The sequence below is a fragment of the Gymnoscopelus braueri genome, assembly GCF_963280865.1.
Source record: "Gymnoscopelus braueri genome assembly, chromosome: 16".
NCBI lineage: Eukaryota > Metazoa > Chordata > Actinopteri > Myctophiformes > Myctophidae > Gymnoscopelus > Gymnoscopelus braueri.
In genome coordinates, this window is record NC_137616.1 from 40,359,617 (window position 1) to 40,378,479 (window position 18,863).

The window sequence follows — 18,863 nt, forward strand, 5'->3', positions numbered from 1 at the left end:
AGAGATTTAGATTATTAATACACATTAACATACATTATTACTATTTGAAAAAGATTACACTTGCCACGCGCGTGCACACACACACACACACACACACACACACACACACACACACACACACACACACACACACACACACACACACACACACACACACACACACACACACACACACACACACACACACACACACACACACACACACACACACACACACACACACACACACACACACACACACACAGTTTGTTTGTGTATGTACTGTAATGTGTATGTACTGTAAGTGACGGGGTGTGTGTGTGTGTGTGTGTGTGTGTGTGTGTGTGTGTGTGTGTGTGTGTGTGTGTGTGTGTGTGTGTGCGTGTGCGTGCGTGCGTGCGTGCGTGCGACCCGTGCGTTGCTCTTTGAGCTTCTGATAGTGATCTGGGATGTTTTACATGATCTATTTCTGTCCACAGACAGCACACAGCCCGAGCATATCTCTCACACGTGCATGTGCGCGAGCACATAAAAACACAAACAAAACCGCATGCACAGACGTAAACACATTGCCAACAACTAAGTGACAGACTCAGACAGAGAGAGACAGATACAGAGAAAAGAGAGAGATGCAGAGAGAGAGACAAAGTACAATGGACCACAATGGAAACAAGCCCCTGGGACTATTTGAGTTATCCTTTTAGCACAACCTTTCTCTGTACTACCTGTACTGTTCATATGCATGTTAAAAGAATTATTCAATCAATCCATCAAAACAAATGAAGAGTGATAGAGATGAACGAAGACATAGAGGGAGACAAATCCATTCGAGGGCATTCGATAGAGTTCACCTTGCCCTCTATATGTAGTTAATGGTCTGCTACACAAACACACACACACACACACTACAGTGCATGCTCTTCCAACAAGTCTATGTACAGTCTCTCACTTATTCCCATATCTTCAAATAAGATACTTTTTTCTGAACCCGGAGTTCAACTTTTCCTACAGCTCAGCATCTGAATGGAAACCTGGTGTTGTGTTTCAAGGCCTTATATCAGAGAAAAAGGAAAGCAAAATGACCCACAAGTGCTTATTGTTTGACAAAATTGTAGCCATTATTGCTCTAAAAACTCAAATCTTTTCGTTATAGGAACTTTTATTGTTATTTAACCACTTGAACCCTAGCATCCCTATTCTGGGGTGAACTTTCGCCGAACATAGCAGATCTACAAGCTCACAACGTGTCGCAGTGACAAAACACTGATGACAGCGTGTCTGTCAAACAAGTCTATGAAGCTATCTATGAAATCTACGGGGGAAAAAAAGTTGAATCTGCAACACAATTTTATACAATTATGTATAGTGCTTCATCTCTCTATCTTAGCTAAAGGGGTCCTTGGCCTGAAAAACATTGAGGACCCTCTGGACTGGTATATATGCGCAGTAGCAGCTCGTACAGTAGAAGCTCCACAGTCCCACAGGGTTTTGCTGCTAGCAGACAATTCACTCGCACCTCCAGTAAACGATGCGGTCGCCGTGGCAACAGACGAGCACAAAACATTGTGTGAGAGTTAAATTCAGTGGAAGTGAACGCAGTTCCAACCCTCCATGTCTGCAACCATCTCTAACCTCCACCTCTCTCTCCGCCTCTGTCTCGCAGAAAGAAAGACAGAAGGTCTGTCTGTCTGTCTCTCTCGTTTCTCTTTTGAATCCTTTTCTGCCTCTCCACTCTCCCTCTATTCTGTGCTCTTCCAATGGAATACAACAAAACGATGAAGCGAAGTGCGCGCGCACACACACACGCACGCACGCACGCATGCACGCACGCACGCACGAACGCATGCACGCACGCACGCACACACAAAAGAATCTCACCAGTGGTGGAAGAAGTACTCAGATATTTTACTCAACTAAAGTAGCAATACCACAATATAAAAAATACTCTTGTTACAAGTAAAAGGCATGTGTTCAAAATGTTACTTGTGTAAAAGTACAAAAGTATTGGCATGAAAATGTACTTAAAGTACCAAAGTAAAAGTACTAAAATGTTGGAAAATAGAAGATCTACAAGCTCACAACGTGTCGCATCGCGACGCGTTGTGAGCTTGTAGATCGGCTATTTTCAAATAGCCTATGTATAAAATAGGGCTAAAATGGTTAATGTATGTTTTTTAATATGATAATTTATATCGGCAACTAGTAACTAAAGTTTTCAAATAATTGTAGTAGAGTGAAAGTACAATGTTTGCCTCTGAGATGTAGTGGAGTAGAAGTAAAAGTATTGCAAATTGGAAATACTCCAGTAAAGTAAAAAATACCTAAAAATGTACTTAAGTGCAGTACTTGAGTAAATGTACTTAGTTACTTTACACCACTGAATCTCACTCACTGCTTTACACCTGTAAAAACTGTGACAAATACAACCGATTCTGATTCTTCTCTCTCTTTGTATTAGCACTACACATCCCCATCTCTCACTGACAAAACCATTCCATCTCTGTCTTCCTTCTCTTCGCCGTCTACCTTCCAGTGTTTCATTTGGTCGACTAAAACTATGACGAAAGATGTTGGTCCACTACCTTTTTTCACTGACGAAAATAAATAAATAAAGCTATGATGATGATGACTACGTCAACTGTAGATTTAGTGGACTCAGATCTTCTGATATTTTAGTCAACTAAAAGTGGGACTAAAACCAAAACATGTCAGATGACTCAAATACGACTGAAACTAAAATGGAATTTTTATTCAAAAGACTATGACTAAAACTAAATCAAAGTGTGCCGTCAAAATCGACACCGCAGCCTTCCTCTTCCACCGCTCTCTCTGCCCTTATCTCCGTCTCCATCTCTCTCGTCTCTCTCCCCCATCTCTCTCTCTTTAGTGTCTGAAAATCAGACAAAAGGAACCAGCCAATTGAATCCGTAATGATGGTGATTATGAAAAGATACGAGGTCCCTCCATTTCCTCCCGTCTTCTGTGAAATCACCTTGTCTTCTCCGACTCACAGACTTCACCTAAGATAACACATATAACGAGCGAGTCATGTGGGTTTTTAATCGCACCTACGCTTTCACTTTGCCCCAAATAACTCACTTCTGTTCGTCACTTCACGGTCTCACGCCTCATCCAAACTGTCCTCGGCTCGCATCACACACTGTGCGCGTTCGCTCCGACTTTTAATTATTCACCGTTACTTTCATCTCACCTCCCCGCGTCGTCTAAAACGTACCCTTTCTTTACCTTAACTGAACCTAAAGTCACTCCAAAACATACCGTGTTTACAAAACACTTTCAACCTGGCATCCTTGTCTTGAGCTTGTCGCGATGCGAGGCGTTGTGAGCTGGTAGATTTTTTAATGTGTTGAAATGTTTTTTTTTGTTTTTTTTCCCCGCTGTTTTGATTTTTTTTGAAAGATTTTCGTTTATTATGACGTTTATGAGCGTTGTGAGAGTTGTGAGCTTGTAGATGGTGTTAAATTTCACTTCAGTACATTTTGGGGTCATATTTAAACTAATGCATTTTCCCTAGAACTTGAGGGGCAAACACCCTATAGGCTGATTTTGCAGTTTGTTTTCCACTTCAGGTGGATAAACTGCAGCAGTTGATTACATCACTGCGTACTAACTGTACACAGTGATGTAATCAACACAGCTGCAGCTAATACAAAAGTTATAATGGGTGTGTTAGACTTTAGGTGTGTCAATACTGTCTATCATGCTTGCACATTGGCCATGCCCTTGGCTCTGGACACACCTATGACAATCTAACACACTCATTATTAATGTGTTTGGTGCAGCCGTGTTGCTTTACTAGTCTGCCAAGTTTGTAATCAGCTGTAGTTTTTTCACCTGAAGTGGAAAACAAACTACAACATCATCCTCTAGGGCATACTGTACATGGGCAACCGGCGGCCCGGGGGCCACATGCGGCCCCCACCTTCACTTAATGCGGCCCACAGGTTAATATCGGAATACTGATATATTATTGATTTCAGCTGTTACAATTCCAAACATGCAAACATGACCCGCTTTAATTACTTCAGTCAATATTAGTAGCTTTATGACTAGTGTTACAATTCTATTGTTTTTTTAATGTCCAATGTATTTGTATTTAAGTTCATAAAATTAACATAAGTATAACTAAATGCATTTGAAATTAAATCAAAATCTTACTTTTCAGGATTCCAATTCCAAAATAGCAAAAACAAATCCAAAAATAGCAAAAATAGCAGATCTACAAGCTCAAAACGCGCCGCATTGTGACGCGTTGTGAGCTTGTAGATCGGCTATTTTTGCAACATTTGTGTGACATAGAATGGCCCGACAGTACATGCAATGTGGTCCTCTGGAGTGAGTGTGGAAATATAGTGGCCCTCTCCATCATCAGAGTTGCCCACCTCTGTCCTAGGGTGTTGTGCCCCTTTAAATGTATATCCCAGTTAACCTTTATTTCAATACATTGGGTTTAAACTACTTTCAGGACAAACTGTGGCTCAGCGCACCACGTTGTGGTTCGAATCCGAATCATGACGGGTACTACTGGTACATGTCACCCCCCTCACTCTCTGTCTCTCATCACTGTATCGTCTGATACCACTGAGAATGCAAACATATTCAAAAAGACACAGACGCGCACACACACAACACACGCACCCACGCACACACACACACACACAACACACGCACACACACACACACACACACACGCACACACACACACACAGGTATTTGAGAAAAGGAACAAACCTGTAGTAGCAACTATAGCCCTCAAGTGCAGCTCACCTAGTCCACAATCTGGTGTGGTCCCACCACCTGTCAGAGAGAGAGAAAAAGAGAGAGAGAGATGGTGAGAGAGGGAATTATATAGTATGTCGAAATATACGAGCGTATGGTGCTTCCTGTTACAGGTGTTTGAGATGCTAGACAAAGGAAAGATAGCTGGACATGAGGGACAAGCACAACGCATATGTATTCAGTTATAAAGAAGAACAACTGCATACAGTATCTTCTCAAGTGCAAGGCACTTGAGAAGATCTTTATAGCATCTTCTAAAGATCCTCTCCTCTCCTCTCCTACAGTGTTAATTTTGACAGCAACTTTTGATTTAGTTTTAGTTGACAAACTATGGCTTTAGTCAACTAAATCTACAGTTGATTTAGTCGACTAAAACGTATTTTGGCGGGCTGTGAATCCTGTGATGGCGTCGTAATGGCCGATTTATGCTTAGCTGCATGCCGAAAATAGCTCACGTGGATCGGCTATTTTCGGTCTAGTTTAAGTTTTAGTCCAGTTTTTATTTGTTGACGAAGTCGTCAGTAAATTTAGTCATAGTTTTAGTGATCGTAGCTTGGTTTTTATTTAGTTTTCATCAGTGGAAAAAAGGTAGTCGATGAAAATTTTTAGTCAACAAAGTTTACACCTCTCCTCTTCCCTATCGATGCTCTCTCCTCTCCTCTCCTCTCCTCTCCTCTCCTCAGGTGCCCAGCCTGCAGGTCTAACAGGGAGTAATCAGCAGTGCCAGTGAGTCTGAAAGCCTAAATATCAGACAGTAGACAGTATCAGACATGCAAAAATAGCAGACCTGCAAGCCCACAACGCAGGCTCGTTAAGGTCTGCTATTTCCAGCGTTGGGCCACGGCCGTGCGGCTAAGTATAAACCGGGCTTTAAGACACAACACAATCGGCTATTCTGTACCGTAGCAGAGAGGATGATCCTAGAGGATTGAGTCATGGGATGGTGTGTGTGCCTCGCTGGAGGACCTGGTGCATTATGTCACCGTGGTGATGAGAGAAGACTCTTTTTTTAAACATCATCATCATCGTCCCGTGTGCCCAAAACTCTTCTGCCCGGTTCTCCTCAGTGGCTGGAGCAATTGATCTGCATTTGCACACAGCCATTGACTAGCATGTGCACGGAACACCGAAGCCCGTTTCTCACTTTCCCCAAATGTCAGCTATTAGCGTTTTTGTGTTCGCTGGCTCCCGGGTTGCCAAATCATGTGCGTGAACCAAGCGCCGGTGTTGCCACAGACGTGAAACAAGCGGACCATGACGCACTTTGGGTGCTCATATCCCCCGATGGGTATGGTCTAGTGTATCAATAATTCATGAATCCACAAAACACAAGGATGCTTGATTAAGCTCTCTGTACGGGCATGGGAATTATACCATTAGGGGTTTGTAGACAGGTTTCAGCTAATGAGAGTTGGGATCACACAAAATAGCAGATCTACAAGCTCACATCGCGTCACACCGCCACGCGTTGTGAGCTTGTAGATCTGCTATTTTCCAAACTGTTTTGTACTTTAAGTATGTTGATGCCCACACACCCCCCCCCCCCACACACACACACACACACACCAGACATGATATTTTCTTTTGTCTCCTGTCATATATTCTCTCTTTCCTCCTTAAATCTCCTACTAATATAGAATGGAATGCCTCTTCCTCCCCTCTTCCTCTCCTCTCCTCTTCCTCTCCTCTCCTCTGCTCAGTTAGCTAAAAGGCTAAACCACAGAGCAGCGTTGGAGCTGAAGGAGCCACTCCGCGCTACAAGCTCGTTAGCGCTGTGACACAGCTAAGTGCTTCTATAGGTATGACAGTGGCATGTCACAGACGTGTTCGGACCACTTTATTATCATTATACACATGCTATAGAGATGTATGGGCATGCATGTCATTCTATATGCACCATGCCAACCCCATACCACAACCATGTGTGGGTTTGAGAGTGAGGGAGAGAGGAGAGGGTGCGCGTGTGTGCGTGTGTTCGTGTGTGTGTTTGTGTGTGTTAATAATTTAGGTGTCTGTCAAGGCCTCGGTCGCCCGAATCGTCTCAGGTTCCCCTTACCGCTCTCAGATGATTGAACACACACACACACACACACACACACACACACACACACACACACACACACACACACACACACACACACACACACACACACACACACACACACACACACACACACACACACACACACACACACACACACAACAGTGCAGTTACACACCCCCACACAGTTCAGCAGACTGTGGCACAGCTCGGCGTGCGCGGTGCATATCGTTTACCTTCGTCACCCCGTCATCATCATCATCATCGTCACACTCAAAACGCATCGTTATCCAACGGGAAGTTAAGTTAGAAAAAAAACGTGACGCCATCGTACCGTTCGGCCGTTTGCTGCTGCACTGCAAATGTGTTGCACTGCAAACTGCAGCTGCTTCCAAAGCCAAGTGCAACTTGGCCTACTTATTGCAGGGATAAGGCAGTGCATGAACTCGACTGAACGCTGTTTCACCCCATTTTGTGTGTGCGTGTGTGTGTGTGTGTGTGTGTGTGTGTGTGTGTGTGTGTGTGTGTGTGTGTGTGTGTGTGTGTGTGTGTGTGTGTGTGTTACTGTACTTGTGAGCCCGGCTTGTAGATCAGATTTTTTTTTGGCTTCAGGCTTATGGTTAGAAATGGCTTATTTTTATTTTTATATAATTAAATCGTTATTGAATTGAAGTTGGACAAACTGAAATTGTTATTGTGACGAAGTTGCCGAGGCAACGCAGCAAACCACCTCACTTGGGCATAATGCCAGCGTGACACACACCCTGGATATAAACGATCAACGTCTGACAGATATGTCAGTGTGTTCAGCCAGAAGATAGTCATTTAGCCATAAACAGAAGAACTCCAACAGAAGAATCAGCGGTTATTGAGACCCAATCAGCTCTACTCTGCTCTGCTCCCTGACAGGACATTGGTTCCGACAAGGCAGCCCACAGGATCCCATTGACAGTGGTCGACAGTACCCTTAGTGGGAAGGATAGCTATACCTCCTTTGCAGAGGCCTAATACGAGAGGCTGAGTTAATTAGCTCGCTAACCAGAAGACTGGAAGAATCGGCCTGGATTTATGCCCCAGCACCGATCACAAGAACACATGGCCTATTCCCCGCCTGTCCACCAGGAGGTGGCGGTCTATTATCGCGAGAATTCAAGGTGACCCTCGGCCCCGCTCATAATATGCGTCACTGTAGATACCTTACGTGACAATCTCTTTGAACTATAGCGTCCAACATCTAACCACTAGGACAATACAGCAATGTATTATTATAACAGTAGGAATCGTTCCTACAGAAATGGTATAAATCAGGGGTCTTCAACAGGGGGTCCGGGACCCCTACGGGGCCCTCAGAGTTACTCCAGGGGGTCCACCAAATCTTTATGATAGGATCTGTTTTTTTTACATTAACCACTTGAACCCTAGCATCTCCATTCTGAGGAACATTAGCCGAAAATATCAGATCTACAAGCGCACAACGCCTCGCGCTGCGAGGTGTTGTGCGCTTGTAGATCTGCTATTTTCGCAAAGAGGTTTGGTGTAGAGGGGGAAAAGGAGAAAATCAAGTACCAATTATTGAAGGTTTAAGTGGTTAAATGTCTGAAATGAATATAAAAAATATTTTTACACACCACTGATGATAGTCAATGAAGCTCTCTATGAAATCTATGAAAAAGTTTAATCTGCAACACAATTGTATGCAATGTAGTGGGGGGTCCCTGCTTCATTTCTCTCTCAGCTAGGGGGTCCTTGGCTGGAAGACGTTGAAGACCCCTGGTATAAATTAAAGGCACACAATACAAAAAAAAAAAAAAGACAAAAACAAAACAAAAACTGAAAGAAGTAAAGGCAAGCAGCACACTACAATGACCACGTAACTATAGATAGATACACATACAGTCAAACATTCATACCAAACACTCAACACACATCAGCAGGCAAATTGTAAGAGTGCAACCGGGGCTTTCCAATCCAATGAATCACTTCCTTTATAAATCAGAGTAGATAAATCCTTGGGCGAGTAATCTATCAGCGGCTGCCATATATTCATAAAGTTCTCCCTTTTATTTTATTTTACCACCGAGTCTTTCCATTGGAAGTACTCTATATCAGCAGTTCTCAAACTTTTTCCTGCCAGGGACCCTCAAATTGACATGTATTTGGTCGCGGACCCCCCATCTGAAAAGGTTTTGTGCCAGGGACCCCCCAGGAAGAGAAGATTTGTGTTAAGAAATTCAAAATGATTCAAAAATATTTCAAACACGTTCACGATTTTTTTTTCAATAGCAGATGTACAAGCTCGCAGCGTGGCACAAAGTGACGTGCTGTGAGCTTGTAGATCTGCTATTTTTGAATAGCCAACATAAATTGATAAAGTGGTTAAAATGATTGTGACGCCGTATTAACACATTTTGCTGGGGACCTCCTGGAACCTCCCTTAAGGACCCCTGGGGGTCCCTGGACCCCATTTTGCGAACCAACGCTCTATATATTATCACTGATGGAGGTTTTTCATGAATCCAATTGAATAATATGCATTTTCTAGCCAGACAGAGAAGCTTATTAAAGGGAAATACCACTCATTTTCAACATTGAACTGTCTTTAATACACCTTAGAACTGTTAATACACCTTAGACTTGATTGAGGTCATGTGATCAGTGACATACGGAAGGTGTACTTAGTACACCTTGCGTATGTCACTTCCCCTTTAAGTAGCTTAGCTTCTAGTACACCCAATTTGGATGGTAACCCTAATACAAACTGCCCAGGATCTTTACAGATCTTAGACTTCATAATTGAACTCTCCAGAAGCTGGAAATCTTGGGACATTCCCAGAAACATGCCGCGTACTGTTTACCAGACGCATTTTTGCATTTAACGGCGGGGGTTGGCGGCCACATACATATCATTTTTGGGTGGTTCCTTGACATGAAAACGTTTGAGCACCACTGATATAGCAACATACGTTTTTTTAGAAAACTGTTAGGATTTAGAAGACATTTGTTGTGGATGTGTTCCCGGATTGAATGGGTTAACCATTTCAAACGACATGAGATGAGAACACCATTGTCGGCCTGGGCCGTAGCTATACCAGAGACCAGTCCATTAGTCCAGCTCCTCCTGGGCCATGCTCTCACATCTGCACAAACCTCCCAGACTTATAAAACTCCCACATAAGTCTCATTCTGGAGCCAGGTTCATACATCTGTTTCCTTAAAATGTCTGGGGGGGGGGGGGGGGGTCTACTCTCCACACAGGGGGCTCCCTCTTTCTTTGGTGTTTCGTCCCAAGTGAGCGTGGTTATATATGCCTATCCCTAATTCTTTTGTTAAGCCGTGACATATGCGCCCCGTCAGAACAACTGACCGGGTCCAAGTGTGTGTTTTGCCAATATGCGCAGTGCTGTGTCAACAGATCTTGCCGTTTTAACAGATCTGAGACTAAAATAACGACTTAAGTGTCATTCCATCGCTTTCCTGTCAACGGCAAAGAGAAGAGGAAATGGTTATTTTATTTATATATATATATATATATATACACTAGGGGTGGGACGATATATCGATATATCGCGATACTTTCTCCCGCGATAAATAATCGATATCCTCCCGAAAAATATCGATATTATTTAAAAAAAAACATTAGTTTGTGATACGTTGTTTTTCCTACTCTGTATTTGTGTAATGATGATTTTGAACTGTTTGGTGCTATTTTATGTGTTTATGAATTGAATACAAGGACTATCGTGATATATCGTTGGTGAATTTTCATGCAATATATCGTGATATCGCAATATATCGATATTTTCAGATATCGTGATATATCGTTGGTGAAATTTCTTGCAATATATATCGAATATCGTGATATCGCAATATATCGAACATCGTCGAATATCGTGATATATATTGTTATCGTGGGCCTAATATCGTGATATATATCGTATCGTGAGGTACCCATATCGTCCCACCCCTAATATATACACATATATATATATATATCAATTAATAATATGATAATAATCATAAATAATAAATATGTATATAAATATATATATTAGCCTACTTTTTACTGTCTATGATATTAGCATTAAGACCCTTTTTAACCCTCAATGGTTCATTTCTGAAAAAGGAGGTTATTGTAAAAAGAGTTACGGGTTCCTACATGTTTGTTTACAATGAAGAGTGGACGGCGCTTGGTGCCTCTTGGACCCGGAAAAAAAAACAAATTCTAACCTTAACTCCCAAGAATTATGCCGAAACCTAACCTCAAAACCACGCCCAACTTGGGCCGAAACACCAAAGAAAGAGGGGAGTCCCCTCCGGCATCCCACCCAGTCCATGTGGGTCCCACCCACACCTGCAGCGGCTATGTGCTGAGGGTGTCCATGAGCAAGGCACTTACGTAACCCCTCACTGCTCCCCGCTCACGAGCACTCTATAGGCTCTATGCACAGCAGCCATGGTGGAAAGAAATTGGGCCTCTTCCTTACTTCCTTCACAGGTCTTACCAAGTAATTAAGGCTCTGTTCCATTTAGTGTAGCACAGTGGTTCTCAAACTTTTTAATTTCAAGGACCCCTATAACTCCGAGTGTACAATTTGGTTCCATTTGTACACTTAAGTCTCAAGAGTTACAAACCCTAGGGGAACCGCCTCAAGGAACCATGAGGGCCGACATGCACAATATCAGCACCCTCCCCCTTCCTATACGAACACCCATTGTACCTTAAAACTCCATTTTAACCACGATAGATTCATTCAAAACACCCGTCCTTGGCTCTGGCGACTGATATTTTCCTTCTAATACGTGAGGGAGCTGTGTTTTTTCAATACAAATTTTCATTGGGTTTATATAGAACCCGTGTCTGATAAAATGAATATCAAATATCTAAATATTATCTAAATACTGAATCAGGCAACTTAAAAACGGTCTGGGGTGTTTACAAAAGCCGGAGTAGATGTCAAAATGACTCCAAACATGTTTGAAAGTGAAATATCCCTTTAACTGAATATCAAATAAAAACAAGAAATCAAAAGGTAAAAGAGGAAGCTGGTTTTCTCTGTGTGTCTGTGTGTGTGTGTGCGCACGTGCATCTGTGCGTGCCGTGCGTGCTTGCGTGTGTTACCCCATCACATCACACCGTGCCATACATCTGTAGTCATTTCACATTCCCTAGCTATGATGTGTGTGTGCAGTTTTAATTGACTTCAGAAGATTACGGAACACATCTGTACCAGCGGTATAGACAGACAGGCAGACAGACAGATAGATAGACAGACAGGCAGGCAAGCAGGCAGGCCGCCGGCAGACAGGCAGGCAGGCAGTCAGACAGACAGACAGACAGGGACAAGACAGATAGACAAGTCAGTCAGAAAGACAGACAGACAGACAGACAGACAGACAGACAGACAAACTGGGGGACAAACAGATGCAGTCAGATGGGAGACAGACAGACAGGCACATAAACAGATGGGAGGAAGGCAGACACACAGAAAAGAGGGCAGAAAACTAGAGACAGAAAGACAGACAGACAGGCGGATCAATGGACAGGGAAGTAATCAGCACCAACACAAGAGTTGTTTCAATTTGTTACACAAAAATAAACATTTAGGGCTGAGCGATATAACTTGAACTTCAAATCAATATCTTGATTATTTCAAACTTTTGTCTTGGCTACGATTAATGAACGATGTTTTTAAACATTTATATAGTGAAAATAACAGATATACAAGCAATTTTTGCACGCCACCATTGCACAACAAAGCATAATGCAGGTGGTTAATCAAACTAATGGATTTAGTCAATTATGAAAAAAGGATCTATATAGAAAGAGAACGTGACGTCACCCCATTGAAAGTAATAGCTGAATTGATCCGTTGATATAAGAAATACAAAATTATATATTTTTAAAACCCTACTTATTGGGGCGCCGATAGCCGAGTGGTTAAACGTTAAGGTGCGTACCACATGCCTGACAGAGTCCTGGGTTCGATTCCTGAGCCTGGTGGCCCTTTGCTGTACTGTATGTTACTCCCAAACTCTGTCCCTGTTTCCTGTCTCTCTACTGTAATATCGAATAAAGGCAGAAAAGCCCCAAAAAATATATATATATATATTATATCTTTTTAAACTGCTTATCAATTATAGGTAGGGTAAGTGATATGTTTTGATTAAAACTAAACGTTTTTAGTTAAAAAGTTAAAGCAAGATATTCTGATAGTAATCATTGCTATAGAGTGTTTGTTCAGTAATAGGAGTCTCCATGTCTCTTCAGCTCTTTAATAAACAGAAAATACATTTTCATTTTAGTGTTCCAGTTTCAATTGTGTCGGCTCATTTCTCAGTGTCATCACTTCCAATTTCACTTGTTAAATCTGTATCCTGTGCGAGTTCTCTCTCCTGATTGGATCAGCTGGAGAGACTGGGAGACTCCTGTTACTGAACAAACACTCTATTATAGCAATGAGTACTATTCAGAACATAGAGCTTTTTTAACACTTATTGTAACAAAAAATATCACTTACCCTTTAATCTTTAATCTAAGATTAAGTCAGCTATTGGTACTAAATGTCCATTTCGATATATTTCCGGTTAATTTCCCGGCCCTAATTAGAATGGAACTGAGTTAAGTAGCTGTAAGTGGGAGCGCTCCCCATGATATGTGGTTGATGCACGTGTGATGCACCATTTCCCTCGCATGTGCATGCACACGCACGCCGTTCCCCTGTGCCATCAATAATACATTAATTGAATGTTTAGTGCACTAGCTCACCGTTTCGCGCACATGCTCCGTACAACTCCCTTCCTGTCCTCCCTGGTAACAGTGTGTGCGCGTGCGTGTGTGTGTGCGTGTGTTCACATATGTGTGTGCATCTTTGCTTGTGCCGATGAGGGAGTGAATGCGTGTGTTCGTCCCAGCGCGCGCATGTGCGTGCACGTGTCCTGTGCTGAACAGCACCAGGGCCGTCTGAGGTGGCACAGGGACAGATGGTACGTAGGTCCATCTCTCCTCCCACACACACACACACACACACACACACACACACACACACACACACACACACACACACACACACACACACACACACACACACACACACACACACACACAAGATTATATGATGAGGTCTTCTACAGCACTGTTTCCCAAACAGGGGGTCTGGGCCCATTTACGGGTCACTTTTTCATAGATTTCATAGATAGCTTCATAGACTTGTGTAGCGTTGTGTTGGATTCATGTTAACGTGTATTCTCAGACAGAACGTACTGAATCCCTCAATATTGGTCTGCCCCCTACACCAAACCTCTATGCAGAAAATAGCAGATCTACAAGCTCACAACGCCTCACAGCATGAGGCGTTGTGAGCTTGTAGATCGGCTATTTTCGGCTAATGTTCCCCTCAGAATAGGAATGCTAGGGTTCAAGTGGTTAATGTAAAAAAACAAAGTCCTATGATACAAAGATTTGGTGACCCCCCTGTAGTAACTCTGAGGACCCCCTAGGGGTCCCGGACCCCCTGTTGAAGACCCCTGGTTTAGACTATCAGCTCTTAAACTTTTCTATTCAATTGCTTTTAATAATGTTTTGGGAAAATGAAAAATAATTAAATACTATAAAATAAATGAAGTAAAATGAATGAAAAAGGTCATTGGAGAAGAACACGGCTCCCTCGCGTATTAGAAGGACAACATCACTCACCAGAACCAAGGACGGGTGTTTTCAATTAGTCTATCAAGGTTAAAATAGAGTTTAATGAAGTTACAATGGGTTTATAAAAGAAGGGGGCATGTCCGATAAAATGAATATCAAATATCTAAATACTGAATCAAGCAACTTAAAAACTGTCTGGGGTGCTCACAGAAGCCTGAGTAGACGACAAAATGACCCCAATAACATGTTTGAAAGCAGTGACAACAAAAAATGTGTGTGGGAAGAAATTAACTGGCATAACGACAAAGGGGTGAAAAGCAAAAAAAAAAAAAAATGTCTCTCTCTCTCTCTCTCACACACACCTGCCTGCCCTCCCACGATGAAAACTTAGGCATTTAGCAGATGCTCTTCTCCAGAGCGACTTACAATAAGTAATGCAATCACATAGGCTACATAGAACCAGGTAACCTATAGCATCAGTACTAAACAATATACAATTGCAATAACAATCTGTACATTGAAACTAATACAGACAAACAATGAAACTAGAATATGTTTAGATAACATATCTATTACACTCTTTATTCTACATTCTCTTTCTCTCTCCCTCTCCCTCTCTTTCTGAGGGTATGGGCCATAAGAAAATAAATTACAAAAACTATGTTTGTAATGTGTAGCTGGCGAGACTGATGCGGTGGAAATCTATGGACTGGAAATAGCATGAATACAAACAGGGACATAAATAATATTTTCCAGAATAACAGTGTGTCAGCAGGCATGTTAAAGAGAGAGAGAGAGGAGGGAAGGGAGAGAGAGAGAGAGAGGAGGGGTGGTGGTGGTGGTAAGACAGAAACAGAGAGACAGAAGGAGAGACACAGAGGGGCAATAGCATGAGCATGTTTGTGTGGAGAGAGAGAGAGAGAGAGAGAGAGAGAGAGAGAGAGAGAGAGAGAGAAAGAGAAAGAGAGAGAGAGAAATGTCGGGTCGTCCGTTGGAGCCTCCCCAGAGGGGCCCCTCTTCAAGACGGGCAACACGTCATGGAACATTCCCGGAACGAGCCAGCGCACCACCCACCATCCTCACTCTCTCGCGCACACACACACACACACACACACACACACACACACACACACACACAGAGATCCATATACAATGCACATTCAAAATCTACAGTGTGTCAGTGTGTATCCATGTCTTAGCCCCGAGAGAGTGGACCAAAATGTACATTACATTTGGTCCAAATTCGGGGTTAAATTGAACGGTTCTCTTTCTCCCTCTCTCTCTCTGCAGCGGCCGTTCTCTTGCCGTGCTGTACTGTACTGTGCTGTGCCGTGCAACACACACACACATACACACACACACACACACTGGCCAAGGCAGGCAGCAAAGGCAAGCTCATGTAGGCTGAGGCTGAGCTGCCGAATTCCAACGCATATTACGCAACCGCGGCTAATCTGCATGCAATGCAAGCAAGCACCGACCGAGAGGGGTATTCCCCCTTACTAACACAGAGCCGTGCCGTGCCGTGCCCTTATAAAGCCAAACAAACCATTCTAAAACGCTGCCAGGGGGGCCAAAGCAGCCAAAGCGGCTTTAGGGTTTTGTTCGCTGCCTTTTCAGTGCCAAGCAAAACTGAAGCGAAACGGTACACGTCCCACCCCCTGGCAGTTATTAAAGTGCCATTCGGCACCCGAGTCACCGACATGCCACTAGTGTCACGTTGAAAATATGTGTGTGTGTGTGTCCCCTTCCCTTCCCTTCCTTTCCTTTCCTTTCCACCCCCCTTCCTTTTACTTACCGTGTGCGGACTGGAGGATTAGATAGTGTGTGTCTCTGTGAGCCTTGGCGCTCCCAGGCAGCGCCTCTAGCTCTCCTCTTCAGCCGGCTCTAGACTCCTCCGTCTCGGCTTCACAATGACAACAAGCCCCGCCGCCGCCTCCGCCGCCGCAGCTGGCTCGGCTTATTGGCCGAGATGATGACAACTCCTTCCCCACCTCTCTCTTGACTGTCTGTCTGTGTGTTTTTTTTTTTTTTTTTTGACAACTCGGGTATATGACAATTCTTGTCGCCGGGTGACAAAAATAAAAAAAATAAAATAAAAAATAAAAAATAAAAAATAAAAAATAAAAAATAAAAAATAAAAAATAAAAAATAAAAAATAAAAAATAAAAAATAAAAAATAAAAAATAAAAAATAAAAAATAAAAAATAAAAAACAAAAAACAAAAAACAAAAAAGAATCTAATAATTGTACCCAATTGTACTAGTGTTGCTAGGGATCCAGAGAGAGTTGATTTTAAAGAGAATTGTTTTATTTGTGCGACGGTCGTGTCGCCTCCTGTCCTGTCCTGTCCTGTCCTGTCCTGTCCTGTCCTGTCCTGTCCTCGATCAGTGTCTGTCCTGTAGTGTCCAGCCGCCTGGTGGCTTCCTCTTGTCGGCGGCAGCTGCCGACGGAAGGAAAGTTGCTGGTGAAAATGAAAGAATTCTCTCTCTCTCTCTCTCTCTCTCTCTCTCTCTCTCACCCTCTCTCTCTCTCTCTCTCTCTCTCTCTCTCTCTCTCTCTCTCTCTATCTGCTGTAGCTACACTGCTGCTGCAGTCGCCCAGACAGCCAAGCGAGTGTGTGTGTGTGTGTGTGTGTGTGTGTGTGTGTGTGTGTGCGCGCGCGCGCGTGTGTTGTGTTGTGTTGAGACTTCAGTGTGTTGTGTGTGGGAGTGTTAGGGTGAAATCAGGAGACACACACACACACACACACACACACACACACACACACACACACACACACACACACACACACACACACACACACACACACACACACACACACACACACACACATATTATGTACACACACACACGGGGGTTATTCCAAGCGCCACTTCCCAGAATAGCATTGAGGGAGAGAGAGAGAGAGAGAGAGAGAGGGAGATGCGCACTAGAGAGGCAGCGTGCGTGTGCGTGTGACAGTGCAGGAGTGCTCAGGCTGTGACGTCATCGGATCCCCCAGTGCGCAACCATGGCTGTGAGGGGGGGGGGGGGGGTAAGGGAAGGGGTAGTGGCCGGTGGAGAGAGCTCTGTGAGCCAGCACAGAGAGAGAGAGAGAGAGAGAGAGAAAGAGGATTCCCCGGTCACCTCTGGAGGCTTTGTCTGTACAGTGTGTCTGTCTGTCTTTCTGTCTGATATTTACAGGGGGGAGGAATCATCATGTTCCTCCAACAGTTTATACACCCAGATCACATGAATGTGTCACTAAACTGATAATAACTGATAACTGATACTAATTATTCTACAACCTCTCTCTCTCTCTCTCTCTCTCTCTCTCTCTCTCTCTCTCTCTCTCTCTCTCTCTCTCTCTCTCTCTCTCTCTCTCTCTCTCTCTCTGATGACCCACCTGCTTCCGCCAGTAAGGCAGACAGACAGACAGACAGACAGACAGACAGACAGACAGACAGACAGACAGACAGACAGACAGACAGACAGACAGACAGACAGACAGACAGACAGACAGACAGGCAGACAGGCAGACAGACAGACAGACAGACAGACAGACAGAAGGAACACAGAGTCAATCTCCTGACCTATGAACAGAAAGTCCTGAAGGCTTAGCAGGTGTGTGCGTGCGTGCGTGCGTGCGTGCGTGTGCGTTTTTGTGCGTGCACGTGTGTGCGTGTGTGTGTGTGTGTATACTGTGTACACTGTGTACATGCTGTTGGTCAGTGTTAAGTGGATTAGTGTGGTCCATCTCCTCTTAAGAGGCTCATCAGTATATGACCTCATCACCGGTGACCCCGGAGTCCCCATGGCGACGCCGTGGCAACGGCATCGCCATGGTGACGCCAGTATCATCCACGCATCCATCCGTCCATGCTTCTGAGAGCCAGGCAGGCCATTTGCATTCTGTTCTTCACACCAAAGACAAAACATTAAAAGGATTCTATAATACGCTCTCCATCTCCTCATTTTAACAATACCGTAATAACAAATACGGTATGTCTTCTAATACGTGTGCACACAGTTGACATTTTATGCTAATAGCTAACACAATTCAAGCAACCCAGTAGCAAGCAGCATCGCTATAATCTTTAAAACACTTCAGCCCTATTATGCTTTGGCTATGTGAAACTAGCAGATCTAGATGTGCTATTTTTGAAAAACTCCTATATTGAGCTGATCAGAGCAACGGTCACCCAGTTATGGCCATTTGAAATGTTAGACGCTGCTGTAACACTGCTGTAGTGCCCCATATGTGTGCATTTTATGTTTTTTTTGGGTGTGACAATCATGGCAGATCCCTGAACAGCATTTATGCCAAGTTTGTTGAGGAGGATTGGAGCAATGGTATAGCCTGTGGCCCCCGGGGGGCTCTAACGTGGCCCCCTAGTGTGACTAATGTCATGGCAG

General features: G+C 43.6%; 1 protein-coding gene across 1 annotated transcript in view; it reads right to left on the bottom strand.

Annotated features, from left to right (window-relative positions):
* hivep2a (HIVEP zinc finger 2a) overlaps positions 1-16,923 on the bottom strand; it is a 163,237-nt gene extending 146,314 nt beyond the window's left edge. The window contains exons 1-2 of the mRNA XM_080452291.1: positions 16,264-16,923; positions 4,732-4,797 (exon numbers count right to left, since the gene is read on the bottom strand). The gene's annotated coding sequence lies outside the window, so the exon portion shown is untranslated. The remainder of the gene's footprint in view (positions 1-4,731; positions 4,798-16,263) is intronic.
* Between the last annotated feature and the right edge of the window lie 1,940 nt (positions 16,924-18,863).